This window comes from Haliaeetus albicilla, chromosome 11 (genome assembly GCF_947461875.1).
Source record: "Haliaeetus albicilla chromosome 11, bHalAlb1.1, whole genome shotgun sequence".
Classification (NCBI taxonomy): Eukaryota; Metazoa; Chordata; class Aves; order Accipitriformes; family Accipitridae; genus Haliaeetus; species Haliaeetus albicilla.
Genome location: NC_091493.1, coordinates 7111473 through 7119366, shown reverse-complemented (window position 1 = coordinate 7119366; position 7894 = coordinate 7111473). Strand labels below are relative to the sequence as shown.

The following is a 7894-nucleotide window of genomic DNA, read 5'->3' as shown; positions in this document are numbered from 1 at the left end:
GAGAAGGATGAGTACACGCACCAGGCTGAATATAACTGTTGTTGGCTTGGGGGGACTTTACAAGGAGGTAACACGAATCACAAAATGTCAAGTTTAAAATATTTTTTTAAATCTGAAAGTGTTCTGACAAAGTTGACCACTCATCGTTGAAAATGAATTTGAAGCACAGTTACCACATTTTGCCATTTGAGACGCTTTGAAGACATCTAGGTGGGTTGTATGCTCACATCAAAGTGAAATTCAGTAGGACCTGGATGCCTCATTCCTATCTATGTTTTTAAAATCACACCTCATCCATAACTAAAACCATCTCAGAGCAGTATGTATACTGTCTGGGCCCTTACAGGTGAACTTTCTGCTTAAAACAAAATGTTCTGACTGACATGGAACATTATAGGCCAGGAAAATGAGACTAATTGAAACCTAGACCTTTAATTAGAGCTGTACATAGAAAAATGACAATCATTTTGAGATGCTCTTGCCGGTTGAAGAGAGAGCGTGTTTTTAAAGCACTTGATGGCATCTGACCGCCTCTCTGTGTCAGTAGTAAAAACAGTCTCCCACACCCAGAGGATATCTAAACACATTTGTTTTTTTTCCAGGAGAGTTACTGGAAATATTCAAGGGGATTTTCATATTCAAAGGGATGGCCACCAATTAGAGCAGTTACAAGGTCAAAAAAATTACTGCTTCTATCATCCCTAATGATCCTTCCAATGCCACTGGCTCTTTCAAACTACTTGAGCAAAATCCCGCTCTTCTCTCTCTTTATTCTGCGTCACCAGATAGTTACGTCTATTTGTTCTTACCTCAGACTAATGCTGATCATTTCCATACATCCTGTCTGAAGTGGCTGGAATGGACTATTTTAGTACTTTCTGCAGTGGGCATAGGTTTTTTGTTTTGTTTTGTTTGTGGGGTTTTTTTTAGAAAAAATAATCCCAGAAGTGATTTTATGACATGAAACATACAACAAGCTCTTAAAAATAGATCTTGTTGTGACACGAACAAAATGTCCTTTCCCATTTTGTTGCTAATGCCACCCTCTATCTAGCCACGCTTTTTTTATTCTGGTCTCTTGAATTTTCATTTGTACATCTCTCCAAGGAGAGGGAGAAACAAGCAACATAAGTTAAATGCAGTCATTGGCTTGACAAGCCTTTTCCCCCTCGCTGTCTCTATCCTAGCATCACACATTGCAGGCAGGTAAAAGTTGGCTTGAATTTTTCACAAAGGCCTGGAAAAAATACAACGGATTACAGGTTCATTATAATGTTATGAAAGAGGAAGAGGCTCTTCTGAGCTGAAAGGGAGAGAGAAAGAGGAGGAGAGATCCTCTGCTTGCTTGAGAAGTCACTTTCAAAGATAAATGTGATGGGTTGGAGGAATTTACCGTGTGCTGGTGTGAGATGAGGGAAAACCAGAGCTACACATAAGGCAGCAGTGAAAGGATGTGGGACTCATTACTGCCTGCTGTTTCTTAGAGGCTTTGACCTCCAAAACATTGGAATATATACGGCCTGACACATTCAGTCCTTAAATCACACTTTAGACACATGTTTTGAAGCCTAATTACTAATTTCAAATAGACTTCAGGACCAGGGCTTCCAAGAAATTCCCCAGACTCTGTCCACACTATTTGTTCAAACCATAGTTTATTGGCTTACAGTGGGTAACTGTGCTAAGAGGGGCTTGTCAGCAGGGGGGATTTCTGCACACTTTTGGTACTTGCCCTCTCCTATCTCCGCTCAGTGACTGGCAGTGGCTGGCCGGGTGCCAGCAGTTCTGCCTGGACTCTACCCTGCCTGACTGTCAGCCAGTTCCCACAGCAACGCTTTCCTTTACATTACTTCGCTGATTTTTCTGTCTGCTTCCCAAGCTCCCTGCCTCTTCTTTCTGCCAACTCAGTACCTTCAACAGTTTCTCACATGCAGCAAGCACCTTTCCTGGGCCTCAGCATGCTAATAAGTCACTGCATTGTACCAGAGACACTTGCGAAGTGCTTTCTTTGGCAGGCTGGGGGCAACTGCTGCACTAAGATGGCAGATTATCCAGCTGTGTGCAGCACGGCTGCTTGACTTGCCCCTCACCAGGTGGGCAGAGGAGATGGAGCATTACATATTACACCACACATGCACAATACTGGTATTTACCCACACCCTGGCAAAGCTAAATGTGCCTACTCCAGCCATGACTATACCTACACGGTACTTTTAAGTCAGTCCAGGAGGCAGAAGGCCAGGCAACGGTCTTGTGTTTAGATTAAATGCATATTTGGGCCATACAGACAAAAGGCATTGTGTGAATATACAGCTGTGCACAGTGCAAGAGATCCTGACCTTACAGCATGCAGCTATGTGGTTGGCTTCATCTACTTGAATGATAACTCGAAGCCTCGCAGGTAGGCTGGATGTGCCAGGATGAAAACAGGCTCTGTCTTTTGCAAGTGTGCAGACTTGGTGCTCCGGTGCTCTCTGCTGCAGCCGCCTCTCTGGACCAGATGGCTGCTTGGGTTTTTCCTCTTGGCATGGTATCCCACTTGTTCTGCCACGGCTTTACACCGCCCAGGTGGCAAGCGCGCCTGTTGCCATTCATGTTTCTCATGCCTGTTCGCAAACAGATGGTGGACCAACAAGGAAAGGTCAAAGGTGTGTGTTTCTGAGAAGACATCTGCGGTCTATCGTCCTTCAGCTGGAGAACGAGGGTAACCTTGGCCCAGCGTCCTACACTTCAGAAGTATTTTCACAAGGATATTATACATATGGTAATTGCCCTTTGCTGAAGTACAGCTTGGGCAGGCATCACAGACCTCTGCTCCTGAAGGGATTTCTGATCTCCCACCAGCCAGCACTGTTCAGGCTATTTTTGTAAGAGAGGGGAGGCTGAACGTTGGTCATTTGATCAACACGCATACATGCAAACTAAATGCACACACCATACATGCAAACTACAACTCAGGTGTGTGCACTAGGAGAGGGTCAAGAAAACAATTGAAACAAGGTTGGTTTTGTTCTGATTTTACTCTTCATTAAGATTCTATCACTCCTAGATCAAAACCCCAAAAGAAACTTTTCAAAATAAAACTACCAACAAGCTAGTCCATGAATTGTATATACACCTTCCACTGAAAACCACTTTTGGCATCACAGAACACATTCACCTGAAGCAAATTTTCAGAAATTTTTCCCCCTTGCAGAAAATAGTAGACTCAGAAGATATTTTTTAAATTTTTCTCATGGGGAAGAAAAAACAGCCAGAAAAAATGAAATATTTTCCCATGGACCAGTACTACCCCAAATCCACGAGGCTTACACTAAGAAACTCACCCACCAGTGAGCCTTTAATTGTTTCTGTGTCAGCCTGCTTGGCCTACCAACTGTCCTGAAGTCCAGGGTATAGAGGTGACCTCCTAAAAATGACATGGTTTAATTATCCCACCCTCTGAAGATCTGTTCAGGCACCTGTTTAAGAGGAGCACGTGAAAGTCACCGGTTTTGCATGCCGCTAGGGTATGCCATGATGTTCGTGCCAAGCTACACCAGGGCCACTCCTGGGCAGAGGCCCTTTGTGGGGATTAGCCTGAGGAACCAAGGGATGGATCAGGCATCACCCAAAGCCTGGCGACAGCAGCCAAAGCAATTCGGATTTACAGGAACTGAACCCCTTTCTGCACCAAAAGCCATGACTTCCAGCTCCTTGGCGTGCCAGTGGCTGCCAGCATGGCTGCACACTTCCCTAGTCTGCCCAGGCTCCCCACCAACCCTACAAAAGATTTGAGGTAATGGGAGGCATGGGGACATATTGAAAAACTCTATTGCACACAGCAGCTTTGAAAACAGGGTTTAAAGGCACGGGGGGGACCTTCTCAAAGGGCAGTTTGTGAGCACACGCAAGCTCATCCTGCCCTTCTCCGGTCCCATGGAGGCAGAGGAGTATTTCAGCCACACTGGGAGCCAACTAGTTTGGAGAAAGGGCAGAGGGAGCCCACTTTGGCAGCAAACACCCTGCTGACATACTCTTAAGGGTGTCAAACATTTTATCCATTAGCAAATCATGAAATTAAAAGGATAATCACAACTATAATGAAGGAGCCGTAACTCCTTTGTCACTTAATTTAATTGCCATGGTGAGCACACTGAACTGCCGGGAATAAGTTTTATTGTAGAGTCTTTCTCTATCTGAAGAAAATGTTACCAGACATTATGTGGATTTCACCTGCAGACTCCTCTCCGGGGACGGCAGCTGAGAGCAACAGGCAGAAGGCAAAAACCCGGGTCCAAGTGAACCAGGAGGAACATTTGCCAGGGGACAGGCAGAAGTTTAAGTTTCCAGAAGTGTGGGTGGGGAGAATGAAAAGGAGGATGCAACTGATGCAGTTGAAACAGATTAGTATGGCACGTGCTAAAGGGACCAGGACAGCAATATCGTGCTTTTTCTTCTATTCTTTTAGTGGGCTTCAGTATCTTAGTTTTGTTAACCATTTGTTAGCAAGGAAATGGAGGTGCCCGTCCCACCTCAATACTGTATAGTGTTCCCACCCCTGTTTTCTAGGGTACACCATTAGAGGACTTAAAATAACCAGATTATTTTTTATTTAGGGACGGGGGTTTATTCCTTTTGTTGTAAGTAGATGAAAACCTGCATCATGGATCCCTACCTCCTTGGATTTCAGGATTGGGGTTATATTACGTGTGAATCTGGGTGGTGTAAAAGGTCACCTCCTGGGCAAAAGCTAAAACACTTCCATTTTATCCATGTACACGGTCAAGGTGTCTAGGAGGCAACACATATGGGTCCGTTCGGATGTCAGTGTGCACGAAGCAGAAGTGGTTCTCTGCACGGAAGGAAATTTCCCGTTGTCGTAAAAGCCAGCGTGAGTCCAGAACCAGCCCAGCAAATGCATACCCTATCTCAAAACTCGGTTTTTAGGGGGAAAAGCCTTGAAAGAGACACCTGAGTTGGCAGCTGAATCTAGACGGAGCCTTTTTGCCACTAGGTGGTGATGGCCGATAATGAATTGGTGCAGCACGGTCTCTGCAAGTCCCGCCGCACCGGAGCAGTTCACGCTCTCCTCACCGTTCACGTCCCCCGCGGTGGTGGCGTGTGTTCCACTTCAACACGCTCTGCTGTTACCGGAGACAGTCCGCTCCGTCTGCCCTCAGCCTGAGTTACACATTAATTAGAGGACTTCACCAAATACATGAAAGTGTCACTTAATTAACTAGTGATGGTGAATGGAGACCAACAAATGACACGCTACTACCGTGGTCATTTGCAACAGGATGCTGGCAACAAAGGTAGTATCAGTGGCTGAGCCAATCCCCAAATCACACAAACTGAACATAAATGATCACAAATTTCTTCTTCTGACAGGGCCAAATCTGCACAATATCCACCACAGTCCACAGGCAAAATGCAGTTTTCTGAACAGCGGCCGAAGGCTGAGGCGCAGGGCAGGCTGGTGAGGCGCAGGGATTTCGGCACATGAAGATGAAGGCATTGCTCCCAGAAGAGGCCAAGCACACGTCTCCCCCTCCCACACTGTCCCAGCAGCACTGGGCAGCAACTGTCCGGCCACAAACCCCTTGGGCTGCGGGGCGCCAATGCAGCCGCCCTGGAGCAGGGCCATGCTCTGCACCATGCTACAAGCTGGCCCCATCCCCCGTTCCCTTGCGTGACCTTAGCAGGTACTGCCCTTCCTATTAAGCACATGATATTCTGCTTCTTCATAACCCTAACTAAGGGGTTTTATTCTTATTATAGAAATAAAGTCTACTTGGAACAAAATAGCAATTTTCTGTAATAAAATGGTGACTTTCTGAAAGACATAAGAGGACTAATGCACTCATCAACGGCTAATGACTACATACCAAATGGCCCTTTGCTTTTAGTGTACACCCATCTGCTTCTTGATGCTCTGCCATGGCCCACCTATTGTAGTCTACTGAAGACCAGCCCAGCTGGTAAGGCTACCTCTAAAACAGGGGCTGCAAGGACCCATCCCCTCTGCAGGGAGACACCTTCACCCTGCAGCCTGCCCTGGAGCAAAGGGCTTTGCTGCCAGGCCAGAAAGGCGTGGGCGAAGGGAGAGGGAGAGAGGATGGACGGCGCATGGGTGGGAACCATGGCGGGGACACATTCCCCGCAGTCCTGTGCCTGGCAGGCTCCTGCGGCTCCTGCTCAGATCCCAGGCAATGCCAGGGGCATGGAAGAAGACCAAAGCTATGGCGACTCTCACCTCGGTGAGGTATTAACAAGTAATTCAATGTACCCATTGCTCCCATCATTATTACACTGATCAGTTCAACATGCATACAAGCCTGACGATTAGCCATTTCCCACCCTGAGAAAGTTTCAGGGGGCTTTACGGTTGCAAATATATATTTAAAAGGTTAGGGTTTTTTTCCAAATAACATTAGATGTGGTAACAATGTTTTAATCCAGCTGGCATAGATCCTCCTTCACTCCAGAAATGACTCCCACTCTTTCCTGGAGTGTTTCAAGGGCCACCCTATCTTTCTGTGCCTCGACCACCAGTGTCCAAGCAGAGAGATAGGCCTCCCTGTCTGAAGTGACCAGCTACCCACGAGGAGCACCAGAGAGCGACACACTGGTACAAATGCAGTATTTGCCACTCTCAGAGCAATCCACAAGCAGAAATTTGTTTTTATGAAACATCAGTCATTTTAGATAACAACAAATCAGTAGAAATCCTGTATTCACATAAATTACCAGCTCTGGATAGCTGACCCACTTTATACATAATCTTGGCACAAAATCTTGACTATGAAATTTGAGGCAGATTGGTTTCACTTTGGTCAACTTGGAAAGAAATTAAAAACATGTTAATATGGGGCTCAGAATGAGGGTTTCTTTTCACTTTAACTCAGGCTGTCTTGATCTTCTTGCAGCGATATAGGGACTAAAATCTTCTGCAAGTGCCCTGTTTAGATTATCTGCAGTTTGGTTTCCCATGGCAGTAAATTCTGTTGACAGACACAGCTTGAACCTGTCCTTTGAGTACTGTACTATGAGCGTGGCAAGTGCCACTCTCCTTGCTACCATACTCCAAAAGCAGCATTACAGGGCTCCACCAAGAGACCATTCTACCCATCGCACTGGGCAGATACATATGGGGCAGTACACAAATTTCTGAACACTGCATCAAGGAGAAAGGTAACCACTCCATGCTAGGATATACGCATCTCATAGCTAAAACCCCAAAGCATTTCTAATCTGAATTAACCTACCAAATCTCTGGGACCACAAGTCCTTGCTGTTTAACAACCTTTTGTGGCTGTTTTGTGGTTGTATGGGCTGTTCTACATTTTCAAGGAGCCGCAGCAAACCTGGCTATTACCAGCCTCCCCTTGTAGAATTTGAAACTAGAGCCATAAGTTTTGGCTGTACCCACCATTTAAATATATGGGGTTTTTTAATGAAACTACAGGCTAATGAGAAAATTCAGTTATATTCTAGGGATGTTACAGATGAAGAGGAACAGTAGATCTACATCACAAGTTGGCCAAAAATTCAACTGAGCACCTGAACATGGTCTAAGCCGACACCAGCTTGCACTAGCAAATAAAACTCAGTCTTCTGGAGACCAAACTCCAGTCCATCACCCAATCCTTTTCTAGATGGATACCAAGACCCATCACTGTGTCCTCCTCTGTCACCTCCAGCTTCAAAGAAACATACCACGGAGCCACAAGCCATCAGCAAACTTAACCTTTACCCTTGTGCTAAGGATTCAATTCAAAATCTAACACAAACTTTTAATCAGCAACAGCACTCATGCTGTATGTAAAAAAACTTTTGTTTTTACTAACACACAAAAAGAGGACTGAGAGCAAAGCCATTGATTCACTGTAACAGAACAGCATGCCTGTTT

At 45.6% G+C, this 7894-nt stretch overlaps 1 protein-coding gene across 2 annotated transcripts in view; it reads right to left on the bottom strand.

The window, feature by feature from the left end:
* RTKN2 (rhotekin 2) overlaps positions 1 to 7894 on the bottom strand; it is a 208407-nt gene that overhangs the window by 74982 nt on the left and 125531 nt on the right. The window lies entirely within an intron of this gene.